Source organism: Lolium rigidum, chromosome 6 (assembly GCF_022539505.1).
Source record: "Lolium rigidum isolate FL_2022 chromosome 6, APGP_CSIRO_Lrig_0.1, whole genome shotgun sequence".
Lineage (NCBI taxonomy): Eukaryota > Viridiplantae > Streptophyta > Magnoliopsida > Poales > Poaceae > Lolium > Lolium rigidum.
This window is the reverse complement of record NC_061513.1, coordinates 326,535,260-326,550,155: the sequence shown is the minus strand read 5'-3', so window position 1 is coordinate 326,550,155 and position 14,896 is coordinate 326,535,260. Positions and strand designations below refer to the sequence as shown.

The following is a 14,896-nucleotide window of genomic DNA, read 5'->3' as shown; positions in this document are numbered from 1 at the left end:
ATGCGGATCCGGCCTCCTACTCGCATACTCCACTAGGGTAAACAACAGAGAACAACATCCTATACTACTATATACAGGCTGACAGGCGTCTCTCCTTCCTCCACTCCGGCCGGCAGTGCCGACGGAGAAGATTCCGGATCGGGGAGAAGATTCCGGATCGGGCCGGCAAGGGTGGCGACGAACGGCGGACTCTCAAAGGAGCGAGTTACTGTAGTGAGGTGAGAGGGGAGAGGAGGGTAACTTTTTACCATCACGCCCATCTGATGGGCCGGTTCACGATCGCTCGTCCTTCAGCGAAACGACGACTCCGCAGCTCCCGCGCTAGGAGTCTTTTCCAATAGCGTCGCGTCTCCCTCTCCGTGCAGAGATAAGGAGCGTCCGTCACGGTTGGGCTTTGGCCTGCCTATTGGATGTTGGACCATGCTGCAACTTTTTGTTGGTTAAATGACGAGTATTGGGTCCGCCCAAAAAAATGACGAGTATTGGGAAGCAAAGTGCAGATTTTGTCACTATAAAAAACGAACAATGTGCAGATTTTGTTTCAAACATGACTGTACATGAACAATGACAGATTAGTAAATTCAATAACGCGCGGTGATGACTTGTAATCCAAAAAAAATCTAATTCCTACAAAACTAAAATTATTTGTTCGATGGCACCTCAATAATCAAGATTGGGAAAAATGTTTTGTTGTGTCAGAACGCATGGTCGTTTTGTGGCTTGGCAAATGGTAATATATCACAAGTTTAGGTTTTATCCCGTTGCAATCGGTGGTCTCCGTGGGTAAAAAGACCAGTGGTACGTCAAAAATTTCGGTGGCGATGGTATGTCCCGCGCGATAAAAAAATTGCCCAGCGCAAAAGAAAACCGGGTCGTAAAAAATGGTGGCGCAAGAGAGGAGTCAGGTTTGATCCATCCCCGGGGTTTTTTCTAGCCACCGCCGGCCGGGATAGGAGCGCCGCCACGCCAGGAGGCGTCGGGCCGGAGGTCTCTCATCGGAGGGCTTCGGCTGCTGCGGCATCGGAACTTCTGAGGTCTCCTCGCAAGCTACAGCCCACCTGCGGCGGACGAGTCCCCGTCCCCGATTGCCCCCGCCTTCCTGTTCGATCTACCGCCACGATAACAAACCTTGTGAACCGGTCCGCGCCTCCACATCGCGTCCTCCCCGATCCTCCGCACCGAGGCATCCCGCGAGAAGACACTAATTGGTCCCCAACCACAATGCCCACAAGTAGAGCACGATGATGACAAAGTGTGGCGTAGTAGCGTGTCGGCAAACTCTGTGTTGAGTTGTGGGAACCAGTCTTTCACGGTCAGGACCGACGACGTGCATGCGGTTCGTCTGTCTCAGCTATACTCTAGCCGGAGTTGGTGGTAAGATGTGACTTCGTTGGGTTACAGGCTCAGCGATAGACTCGGCGGCTTATTACTTTCAGTGTTCTCCATATGTCAATGTTCTTCTCTCCTTCATCCTCTGTTTTCTTAACCTCTAGCCTATGATGCAGTAATGCAAAGATCTTTATGTGACAAATGACATTTTCTTCATTTTAGTCGTTCATGCTTCTGAAGAATGAATGTAAATCTTCATCTTCAGCACTTTTCGCCGCTCTGAACCCGTTTTAGCTGTCCATGAAGGATAGTAGTATTTGTAATTGTTATTGCTCATATCTTTCTTTAGCTGTGCACGTAAGATCGTATTTGAATTCACACATCTTTTGGAACGCCTTTGATGTTTGAACATCATTACAATAAATTGGTTTAAAATATGCTAAGTTAAAAAATGATGCTTATTTGTCGTACAGTTACATTCTTAGGGACTTGGGCCAGGTCCTTAATCCTATGACGTTACACAAATGTACAAGCTTGGCTTAAGCGACAATCAGAATATCTATTGCTAGGCGGACTCAAATCAGGTCACTCCATATATGTGGGACAATTCAATTCGGTCGGACTACTAAATTGTTGGGTAGGTTGAGGTTCAAATTATTGTATTCAATAGAATTTAACCCGTAGCAACCGCACGGATATTTTTGCTAGTACTGGTATTCTGATATCTACTACTGCGGCGAAGGAGGGGAGGAGTTCGCGCAGTCAGCAGGTGCGAAGGTTAGGGTGCGTTTGTCGAGGTCGTACCCGATGTGCATGTTCTGCTGCGCGATGTTGCCGAGGATCGACACAGGGTTCCGCTCCGACGCTGCCGCCAGCGCCATGCACATCATCCCCTCATGCATCATCACGAACGTGTTCTGCGGTTTCAGCGTCACGGCCGCGCCGCCGCCCAGCTGCAGCGTCACATCCGGTACCATGGCCACGACCTGTCCCATAGGCACCCCGCTGATGTCGAAGCACATCAGCTTCTCCCGCGACTCCACCTTCGGGAGCTTGATCCGCTTGGTCAGTTCCTCCACCAGCGGGTCAAGAACGCTCTTGTCGAGGAACGTCAGCGACGAGCCAGAGTCGACGATGATGAGGGAGGACCCGTGCGGCTGGAAGGTGGACTTGCCGATCTTGACGGCCTCGAGCTTCACGGTGTAGTAGGTGTCCACCTGGGAGCGGACCAGCGGCGTGGTCACCGCGCCCGGCTCCGTCACATCAGCGCGGGCGCCGAAGTTGAGCGCTGACGAGGCGTTTAAGAAGAAGTTGACGAGGCAGTAGGAGAACTTCCTGCCGATGGATGCCTCCTTGCCGAGCTGCGTGACGAGGGAGAGCGCGCTGCCGCCGAGACCGACGACGCCGTCTGCTGGGAACGTGCCGGCGTTTTGAGTGGAGCAGCCGAAGTTGATGTTGGCCACGCGCAACGAGGCGGCCTCGTCGCGGTGCCCCGTTACGCCGTCGTGGAAGGTGAAGGTCTCCGTGGACAGGAGGCCACTGGTCCGGGAGCCGTCGAAGTAGGTGTAGAGGTACTGGAGGGGGTGCAGGAGGCGCCGTTGAGCGCGCGGCACGCGCCGGACTTGCAGTCCACGTGGCCGAAGGTCGTCGAGTTAGCCGGGTAGAACACGACGTCCTTGCCGGGGACGGGGGCGCGTTTCGGATCGGTGTTGTCGGTGCACTTGAGCCAGACGAGGTCGCTGCCGGTGTCGGCGACGGCGAGCATCCGGGTGGGCGGCGTCCCGACTCTGACGGCAATCAGGTACTCGAACGGCCTGGAGGTGACCTCGCTCATGGCGCCGCCGCCGACGTGGGAGCGCGAGAGCGCCGCGGCGCGGTCCGTGGACCGACTGACGGCCGCGAGCAGGCGTTCGTGCGCGGTGAGGGACGGGTCGTGGTACGGCGACCTGACATCGTCCCGGTGGATGAACTCCACGCTGAACCCGTCGCCGCGAGCGACGTCCGCCGTGCAACCGCACAGCTGCGCCGTGAGGACGACGCCGACGAGCAGGAGGAGAGCGCGAGATACCGTCGTGCCCGCCATTGTGTGTCACAACTCACAATTCAGTTCCCGAGGAAGAGTATATCTCGTAGATCGCTTGCTAATGACGTCTGGCTGCTGGAAGTGCAGTACGGAGTACACGGCAGTATTAATAGGCGGTCGGTGTGACCAAAAAAATGGCACCTGGTTAATTAATGGGACAGACGATTTCATTGCCAGCGAGCTGCATTAATGCGTAATTAAGTGCAGATTTCACCAGAGAGCTGGAGGATCATGCATGCGGTTTATAATGGAGGTACATCTTTTGGGGCTGAAACCGACGATTTTTTAGGCAGTATTTAAGGTGGTGCTAAAAAATCATGAGTGGTTACTTGCAATATTCGTGGATCGCATACGGGCGGCAAATTTATAGAGGTCGTTGAATGCTTGGTGGTATGCCACCGGCCACCGGAAATATGCATGGCAGTAAGAGCATCCCCACTCGTTGGCGCTCCCCACGCCCAAATCCGGACGAAACTACCGTCGGATTGGACGAAATTAAGTCGTGGGGAGTACCATATTTCCAGTCGTCCACCCGGAGTTCGGCGGATAGAGTTTAAATTCAAACAAATCGCCGTCCCGCGCTACAAGTACGGGCAGTTGATCGGCAAAAGGAGCAAAAGGATCGGCCACGGATCGGCGATCGGAGGGAAATTACACGGAGACGAGGCTCGTCGGCGGTCCCGGCCGGCACGGCGGTGTCCGACGGACCGGTTTCCTCACACGCCGTGGCCGAAGCGGCTGCGGCGGGCGGCGAAGCAGCGGCGGGCGGTGGACGTCGAAGCGGCCGCGGTCGACGAGGTAGATGGTGAGGTAGACGAGGTAGGAGCCGGCGGAGACGACGTAGTGGCTCGGAGGATGTCGTTGCGGTGGCCACTGGTACCAATTCCTCGTCTCCTCGTCCATCGGTTCCATGTCGCCGCCGCCCATGAGGAACGCCAAGTCCGTGTTCCTCTTCTTCGCCGCCACCGTCGTCTTCGGCGAGGGCGATCCGGGCGCCTTGGTTGGCGAGCATCTCCCGCCACCTGCCGTCGAACTTGTCGTTCCTCCCGTCGGCGTGCGATCTCAAGTCGGCCCGGCACTTGTCGATCGACGCCCGCATCCTGTCCCGGCGGGATTGTCCGTCCGTTTGAGCTCTTTCTCGCTTCTTCGGCCGAGCTCGGGCGCCCTTCCGCCGCGCAAGCCGGCGGAGCGTCGGGGTTGTACTTGCTCGGTCTTGCTTTTCGAGAGGGATGTGCGAACTTCCTTCCACTTCTCGCACTTCTCGAGGCGGGCGTAGACGTTGAGGAACTTGAAGCTGCAGGCCGGTGTCGTCCGTGTACATGTCCAAAGCTCGGCGCAGCCGGGGAAAAAGGGCACGGCGATACGGGTCAGCTAACGACGATGTACCTCGGTGGTGTAGGGCCGGCGGATCATACCCTTTGCTCCAAGTCGTGGCCGCCGATCGGCCGTTTGTCGATCTCCTCCCGTACGCCGTGCCATTTGCTGCACGCCGTCCGCATGATCCCCCAATGGGTGGCCATTGCCTTGTCTCCCCGGTACACGTTCATGTTCGTCTTGTTGAAGTAGGGATCGACGAGCTTGCGTTCCTCGTACGCCTGCCTCACTCGAAACCGGTATGTGTCGAACGGCCGATTGGCCCCGATTATGCCGTTCGTGGACACGGTCATCCAAGCTTCGGCGAGGCACTCCTCTTCCTTCGGCGTCCATTTGATACGCGGTTCGGCAGGTGGCGAGTCCTTCTTCCTCTTCTTCTTCCCCTTCGACGAGTTGGCGGCGGCTTCGATTGGCTCTTCTTCTTCCTCGCCTTTTTCTTCGACGGCTTGGCTTCCGTCGGCAACATCCTCCCGATGCTCCTTGCGCGCCGCCACGGCTGCCGTCGCCCTCGTCTCCTCTTGCGTGAAGAACCCCGGGCACGCGGCGGCGGCGGTCATGAAGAACCCCGGGCTCGCGGCGGCGGCGGCGGAGCCGGAGGTGATCATCTCGTGGATCTCCTCTTCGTTCGGCGCCGCCATCGCACCGAACGCGAGCGGCCCTCGTCGCGAGGCCGGCGAGGTGCCCTCGAACGGGCCGCCGCCGCCGACGTCAAGCTCGGGCGGCGACGGTGTGGGCTTGGACGGTTGGACGTAGGCGCCCTCTTGGAACACGGCAGTCGGCGACGGCGAGTACAGCGAAGGCGAGAAGGAAGACGGGGAACTTGTTGTACCTTGCGTCGGCCATTGGCCGGGGAACACGCCGCCGCTATAGGCCATGCTTATTAACCTCAAGTGTTCATCTTGGGCCGCCTCCGCCGACCTCTTGGCGGCGGCTCTTTTCACCCTCTCCGCCCTGGCGCTTGTTTCCACGTCGCGTCGTTTCTCGTCCGCCGCCCACTCGGCGTTCGACATGCCCGGCGGCTTCATCTTCTTCTTCCGCATCTTCCTCGCCGGCGCCTTCGGCGGCATTGTGGTGGACGAGAAGACGAGGAGGAGAGTGGTGGTGGACGAGAAGACGCCGCCGGGAACCGGAGCTGGAAGACGAGGAGATTGGGGGATTTCGGCGGGAGAGAATGGGGATATGCAAGCAAATTGGAGGGAATGGGGGAAATGCAAGCAAATTGGAGGGAAAATCACGGGATTTGGTTTTCCGGTCGCCGACTACGCGGGTCCACACGCCGTTTCGCGCGCTTTCGTTTCGTCCGGAGTCCCCGAGCGCGCCCCGGGGGCCGGGGGTGGCGTGGGCTCGCCGGATGGATTAAGGGCCAAATCCGGACGAAAACGAGGAACCGGGGGCGCGACTGGGCCGAATTTCGCCGTCCGGATGGAAAAAACGTCGGTCGGGGGCCTCGTCGGGGGGACGAGTGGAGATGCTCTAAGGGAGAAGACATGTCTTCTCTTATCCCTCTATATTATAAATAAAAGATAAAAAATATTCCCTTCGTATCAGTTACTAGTCTTTCCCGTATCTATAGGTCGCTAATTTAACATATATAATTTAAATTATATAATGTAAACAATATATTATTAGAAAATAGAACATCTCAACTTTATAATGATATAATTTTTATACTCCCTCCATTTCTTTCTATAATGCCTATAGATTTTTGACATTTGTTTCAGAATATAAAGTTGTAGCTTGGCTCTTTTCCAATTACCACCTCTACCGGTCAGCTCCCACATGACATGCGTGAAAAAAATCCATATAGAAAGGAAACAATTAATTGAGATTCCTAATGCATGACCCCAACGATTCCTTAGATTTAGGAAGCAAAGTTTTTATTTCCTTAATATAACCTGGCTGCACATATATGGAGAGTCAACCAGAAAGATTTGTGGAATTTGTTATGTTGATTTAGAAAGTTACCGATTTCCCTTATTTTACTCTGATCTCAAATCGTTAATCTAGGGGTCTTGTGTAAAGAACACTTTTGTGCTAATTTCCATGCCAAAATACTATAGGCACTATAGAATGGAACGGAGGGAGTAATATATAGCAAATACTAATTTGATCAAATTTACGACCTAGGAGTTCGCGCACGCCTAATAAACTGTGAGAGAGGAAGTATAAGTAGTCTCTTACAATTAATGATGATCAATTTATTTATAGTAGGAAAATGGTTGTTAAGGAAAGTCATGTGGCACAATGGAGAAAGAAAACTTCTCTTATCTTATTTTCTAAAATATCGAGAAGGCAACCTTGTCTTTCTTCATTCTTTTCTCCAACTTAGCAAAAATCTTACGTCGCAACTTTAATCATCGTATTATACATGCCCTAACGAAAAATCATTTTAGAAACACCAAGATATGAATAGCATGATTAAATTTGGTCCCGTTTAAGCTTTCCTATTATTAGAAAAGTCAGAATAAGGTCCTTCCGCCCTATCCTTGCTCCGGTGGTGCATCTAGCGTCGACGGAGGGCATATGGAGTTGTGTGCCCGTCGGATCTCATGGGATTCGATCGGTTTTCGTGTTTGTTGGTGTGGTTTTATGCCAGTCTCTTCCGATCTACGGTTGTCATCATTAGCGATGGATGCTGCTATGATGCGTTGGTCCTTTGGGATCTTCGCATGATGACTTCCCGTCTGTCTACTACAGCAAGCTCTACTACGACAAGTTTTGCCTGCCTCCAGCGTCTACTACAGCAAGCTCTACTACGACAAGTTTTGCCTGCCTCCAGCGATGGAGGGGCGATGGAGGGTTTCTTTCTCGAAAAATCCTCTCTCACGAATTTTTTCTTAGTTGCCATAAAATATTTAGTCCTCCAATCGCTGCTGAGCTTCTTGATTTGATGCCATGAAAAAAGTGTATGCACTAAAATTATCATCCCAATCGATGGATAAAATGTTTGGTCCTCCCATCGCTGTTGAGCCTCCCCATTTTATCCCATGAATCCAGGTCCATCTGCATGTGTGGCTCTCCATAAGCTTCTTCTTTTTTACAGCCACAATAACCTCTAATAATCAACAATAGTAAGGTCCTTTATAAGCCGAGGCCTAAGAAATTCTGGAGGTTCGTCCAGCCAAAGACCTGGAGAGGATCTAGCCTGCCTGGGAGTCGGTTTTAAGCACTGCATCCCACTTCGCTAACTGAATTCCATCGCGAAGAGCAAGTGACTGAGCATTTTGGACATTGCCGTGTCTCCAGTCCCTCGAGACATGAGTTTTATGAGTACCACCATCTTCTGTAACATCGCGATCTGTATCCAGGAGCACAGGGTGGCCATCGGTACTCATTGTTCAGGAATTGGCTTCAGGGTCAGGCGCCACAACTTCTCCTTTTTCACCGCTCAAAAACATCGTCCCATCGCCAGCTCGAAGGCCAAAACCATTTAGCAATACTAACCACACATATCACGTATCAGAAGAAAAGACATCACAGGAAAAGAAGAATCGGAATGTCTACTCTTGGTATGCTGGGATGCAACAGAGTAATTCTGCACCTGAAGGTGATTTTGTTTGGTCTGGATACTGAACAAAATAGCATATGTAAAAGGAATACACAGCTCAAAAGAAATTGTGCTCCAAATATAATAAAAATAACATCATGTGAACCGAAAATGATGGATGTGAACTCATTACGGGTACCATGCCATACAACCACAATTTCGGCAGCCTTGGCATGTAGACTTGTGGAGAAAGATGATCTATGTTGCAAGGAAGAGAGTGACATTGGTTCACCAATTCTATGAATATGACTGCATTTTCTTGTCACAAATAGTAGGACCAAACTGTGTGGCAGCCTCACATTGTACTTTGATCTTGCTTCCTAATAATTTTACCATCACCAGACCAGCTCAGTACTTATTTTCAGCTCAAACATGGTACATTCACCAGTCAACAACAGAGAAATAAATTTGAATCATTTGAGCTTGTTTGGATTTCCTAAAAGAATTAGGACATCCTGTTTAACTCTATATAAACTCAAAGATTCCTCAAGTATGAATGTTAGATCATCTTGCATACACAGATGCAACATCTTCAAAATACTGGCAGTATCAGCCCACAAAGAGCCGAAGAGGCAAGTGGCATAAGAATGTATTTCCATGCACATAGCGATGACTGGGAACCAAAAGCTATAGTTATACATTTATTTTAGCTTAGTCAATGATGATGATAAATTAAAATATCTATGATCATCAGCCTGACAAATAAATAATCAGTGCAATTTATTCTGAAATGTCTAGTCAACTATTAAGCACATGAATAATACATATTACAGCAGGAATCTAATAAACTTTTATGAGTACCTTGGATCAATCATAAATATCAGAAAAAGTGGTGTACCTTAATTTCGATCATGGGAAGTTTGCTTCAGAGTGTTATTCAAGCTAGGTTCGGAATGTTTGTAACCTACTGTATAGAAGCAATTCATTTCTGGATGAGTAAGGGGTCTGAAGCTAGCTGGTAGCTTCGCTCAAACAGAGAAGTGCATATACCTACGACTCACATGATCCAGATGAAGGAAATAACTCAAAACAATTAACTAGCAAGTAGTGGCCACTAAAGAATAAGCACTCCAGAAGAAATAAACATAACAGACATAATAATAATATTTTTCAGTAGGAAGCAATTCTCAGTACAGATATCAAAGACGACTTGAACATCACATGGCACCCATTTCATCTGCTGCACCAATGGTTTGCTACCAATATATGCTAATGTTGGTGATCAACTCATAGAGTAATTGTTTGTAGGGAACTCCTCAATCCAACATGGTGTGTATACAAGCAATTCATTTCTGGATGAGTAAGGAGTCTGAAGCTAGCTGGTAGCTTGGCTCAAATAGAGAAATGCATGTACCTACGACTCACATGATCCAAATGAAGGAAATAACTCAAAACAATTAACTAGAAGTAGTGGCCACCAAAGAATAAAGCATTCCAGAAGAAATAAACATAACAGACATAATAATAATATTTTCCAGTAGGAAGCAATTCTCAGTACAGATAGCAAAGACGACTTGAACATCACATGGCACCCATTTCGTCTGCTGCACCAATGGTATGCTACGAATATATGCCAATGTTGGTGAGCAACTGACAGACTAACTGTTTGTAGGGAACTCTTCCATCCAACATGGTGTGTATGCAAAAGCATACTTGACCCTGTCCACTTCATCCCTGTAACCACCGGAACGGTGATATTTTTCTGGGTATATGGCACCTAACCATTCAATCTTGGAGGTGTTCAAATGATAAGCTAGTCCTTTGGAGGCTAAGTCGGAGAGGAAGAGAACCTCTTTGAATGGGTGAAGCCCGAGCATGTCAAGCTCACATACTTCTTCATTCCAGCAACGCTCCTCAGACAAGTCATCACTGGAGTTGGATTCAGATTTCTCTTGAAGAATTGCTTTCTTGTTGTCCTTTGAGCTGCACTCTTCGATCGCACCTTCATTGACAAGAACAACATCATCATCACCATTTTCAAGAACATCACCACCGTCGGAGCTCCACTCAAACTTGTCTTGGACCATATCATCTTTGCGGGGTTCAGGAAAATGGATGCAGAACGGATTGTGGTTGATCCCTTTTAACATCCAGGGCGCACGAGGCTGTGGAGGACACCAAGGTGCGAACACGGGCTCGAGGTCAATGTCGTGCTTTAGCACCCACTCCAGTTCACCACATGCTGATGATTCCGTAAGGATCCAAACCCGGAGCAGATAGTTATCAAGCGACAGAAAGTAGACCCCGTTTTGCGATCTTTGCAGATAAGGATGTGGGTACCTGTTATCGGCGTAGCCCGGCGGTGGTTTGACTACGCGATATGTGTTGCTAGACAAGGATATCCTGCAAATTGGGGGAACCAGCCAGAAGGTGTTACTAGTTTCTCGTTTTACAGAAGTACTACTAGGTACTAATGCATTTTATTTCAGCATTGCAAGATACATTTACACACATCGGGATGAAATGAATCGAAGTAGGTAGGCGGGGGTAGGGGTACGCACCTGAGAACGAAATGGGACTCGCAATGCACGTAGAGGGCTCCTCGGGAGTAGACGGCGCCGGACCGCGGCCGAGCCTGCACCTGGGCGACGGTCCCTGCTGTGCCGCCTTCTCTGACGAAACGCCTCTCCTCCCAGCAGCCTGTGCTTGACGAGAGGACATTCAAGGTGCAGGAGGATGCCGGGCACTGGGCATCGTCGTAGCCTAGAACATCCATGGAACCCATTCTGCTCAAAGCGCAGATCCGGAGCACCTGGTAGTGCGGTGAGACGGTGGGATCGAAGAGCAGGTAGGTGTTGATGGCTTCCGGGACTGGAGTGGCATCTTCAAGAAGGTCTTGGTCGGTGCTGACGAAGAAGTGGACGCGGCCGGGCGGGCCTGGGGGCAGCGCATCCCAGCGGCGCGTGGCGGGGTTGACGACGTAGGTGTCGATGAGCAGGAGGCCGTTGCAGTGGTCCTTGATGGCGTATTTCTCCCGGGTGCGGTAGGTCTCGCCGACGCGCCACGCGCAGGCGGCGGGGCTGGCGTAGGGCAGGAAGCTGAGCTTGCCGGTGAGCGCGGGGGCGGCGCCGGCGCCGGGGCGGGCGAAGAAGGCCGGGAACTTGTGGGTGTCGAAGTGGAGGAAGATGCCGCGGAGGGTGAGCGGGAGCAGGTCCGCGCGCAGCAGGCGGCGGGCGTCGATGGCGGCGCGCCAGGGCCTGCAGACGCAGCGGGACGCGGCGACGCAGCGCGGCGCCAGGCGGCCGAAGATGTTGGCTAGGGCGTCGTCGGGCAGCGAGGGTGGCGGCTGCTCGCCATCCTCCTGGCCCTGCTGTTGCTCGCCGCCGCCGGGACCCTCGACAGCGTCCATCGCCTGCCTCGCTGATGGATCTGGGGGACTGGCTGTTGCTAGGAAGGAAGGAGGTGATTCCTGGGCTGCTGCTCTTTTAGCTACCGCCCATGCTAGCTCGCCTAGGGTGGGCAGGTTGCCGGAGTGAATGCTCGCTCTTTGATGGCGCCTGCAACCTCTGAGGGCTCCGGGATAGTCCTTGGCCTTGCTGTGTCGACTGTCGAATGGCGAGTCGCAGATTTCGCGTCCGCTGCTCAAGTCCGTGGTGAGTCTGGTAGGTGACCGTTCCGGCCGGGTTCAATGCGAGCCTGGCGAACTCTCGAGCTGGCTTTAAGGCATCTCCAGCGGGCGGCGCGACAGCATTTTAGCATCCGAAAATATCCGCGCGTGTCCATTTGTGTCGGCTGAAATGGTTGAAATCGACCGCGTCTTCGTTTGCGTTCGGATGGCTCCAGCGGCACGATGCATTTTTTGGCGGAATCATTTTTTAAAAACATGAAAACATATTTTGAAAAAAAACCCTAACGCCTACTGCTGCTCGCCGTCGCTGTCGAGCACGATGAGCTCCGGTATCGCCCATGGCCAGTTGCCATCCGGGGGAGCGTACGTCGGGCGCGCCGGCGGTGCTGGAGGTGGAGGCGCCTAGGGATGTGGCTGTGGCGGCGGTGGAGGCGCACAGGGATGCGGCTGTGGCGGCGGTGTTGGCGCCCAGGGATGCGGCTGTGGCGGCGGTGGAGGCGCCCAGGGATGCGGCTGTGGAGGAGGAGCCCAGGGGTTGTACGGCAGCGGATGTGGCGCCGCCGAGTCCTGTAGCGCCTGTCGAAGGGGTTATCCTCCGACAGGCCCGACGGCATGACGCCGGTGGCGTAGCGGGGCAGCGGCGGCTGCACAGACGGGTCGTTCTCGGAGACGAGGACGCCGAGCTTCGCCATCTCGTCGTCCGTCATGTTCTCCGGGAACTCGAAATTGCGGCCCTCCGCCAAGGCCTGCTGCCATTCGTGGAAGACGGCCGCAACATAGTCATCGTTGTCGTCCTTCACCTCCTCGTTATGGTACGCGAGCGTCTCGATGTAGTCGTCCTCGTCGTCGTAGGCGTCGTAGGCGTCTTAGGCGTCGTAGGCGTCGTCGGCGTGGTCGTCGTGGTCGTCGTCGTCGTTGTACTGCGCGCGCGTCGGCAGCTGCTGACGACGCGTCGGCGCCTCCTGTCTTCGTGGACGAGTCGGCGGTGGACGCGCGAAGGGAAAATCCCTATCGCCCATGAAGCCCGCCCTCCTCCTCCTATCCGTCTCGGTCGACAGATAGGTACGCCAACTTTCGGAGTCGATGGCGTACGCCGAATCGGCGTGGAGGTCCGGCGGCAGGTACCGTGTAATATCCCAGGTTTAGAGGCAATAAAATGAGAGAACACCAAAGTGTGCATTGCATTCATGCATAGAAAATCCAGGGAATTTTCGCGCTTTCAAATAAAACTTACCACGATGAGTCGAAGTTTCACTTGACTTGCTGGAATTGAAGTAGATCATCAAGTCAAGCGCTATAAACTTCACTGTGATCTTTGTTAAAACCTTGTTTTGGGTAGAGATGATTTGATCTATGGGCTAGATCAAATAGAACTAGTTTACAACAAACAACATCTTAAGTAAGGATCAACTACAAGATCTTATAAAGGATCTCAACCTGCCATTCCTTACAACAACACATGAATAATTATTCAACCATAAATCAAAGAACACAAATAAATAAGACACTATTCTTTACTTATCTTATCCATGTTTTCTTCTAAATAAATGTTCCTACCATGAGTCACATGGTATATCTTTTCAACCACAATCCTTGAACCAAGTCAAGAACTTGCATATTCATTCTTCATTAACTTTGACAATTCCAACTTTGTTTCCTAACTCATTCCATTAAATCTTAGAAAAAGGAGAGAATCATTCATATGCTTATTCTATCCATTGAATGGAACCTAGATTACTATTTAAATCTTATCCAATTGAGGTACTTGTTGATACTAACCAATGATACAAGAAATATAAGTCAAGTACTAAACCCTATTTGACCTAGCTAAAACTTGATAGTAAGTAAGAACCTATTCTTCTAGTAATTATAGAGAGGCAAGTGTTGTGATCATTCCAACTTGGTAATGATCATAAACCCTAGAGGAACCCTACCTATTCAGAGTAGCTCAACCTACAAAGGTATACTCAAGTATATGTACTTATGCTTGATCTTGGAAAGAGAACTATAATTCACCAATGAATTGTTATGAGGCCAATACTTTGATCATCAAAATTGGGTGATGATCATAAACCCTAAGAATCTAAGTGAGTGTGTTGAGAGAAGTATTATGGAAGAGAGATTAGTGAGGGATAAGTGGATTATGTCTAATGCATGATCTTGCTTTATAAATTAAGATGATAAGTTAAACCTATATATGTGATCCATAGATCTCATTCTTCACATGAAATGATAAGTAAATCATTAGTAGTTAATCCAGACCAATACTCATGCCTTGTATAGAGTAGTATTGATATGGTATCCAAACCTTGCCTATCCAAAAACTTGAGATAAACATAACATTTCCTTGAAACAATAATTCTACCTAAGTGAGGAGGATAACTCTAGCCACTAGAATAGAATCAATGCTTATGCTCATGCCTAAACCTAGTTGTGTATCACATGGGTGATCATAACTAAAACCCTAAACCATATTTGAATCCCAATTCAAGTATCACTTTGGATTAGAAGTAGAACCCTGCCTTGCCTCATGCCTACTTATATTGCAACTTAATAAAGAGTATGCAAAACTCTAAACCTTTGGAAACAATTCTTCACATAAAATCATGAACCAATCCATTCCTATTGCCATTTATTTTAAACTCTAGCTATAATTATAATATGTGCACAATCCATATTATATGTACAAGTCAAACTTAACAAAGTGTTCACCAAGTACATGTTATAATTTTCAACCATTCAAACAGAGTGGTTCCTAAATAAAAGGAATAGAGATAAACATTTAAAACCATGTTCATTTCCAATTTAAAATGCATTTCACAAGAACACCAAATTAATCAATTATGAAATGGTTGTTTATACAAAACAATACAACAGGTAACATTATCAAATTGTTCTGATATTAAAATATTTTAGAATCTGCAAAACAACACATAATTCAAATCAAGTTAAAACCAGTAAATAAAAACAGAAAAAGAAAACAGAAGTTTGAAAA

General features: G+C 50.1%; 1 pseudogene; it reads right to left on the bottom strand.

Annotated features, from left to right (window-relative positions):
* Positions 1–2,057: 2,057 nt before the first annotated feature.
* On the bottom strand, positions 2,058–3,412 carry LOC124664741 (annotated as a pseudogene).
* Between the last annotated feature and the right edge of the window lie 11,484 nt (positions 3,413–14,896).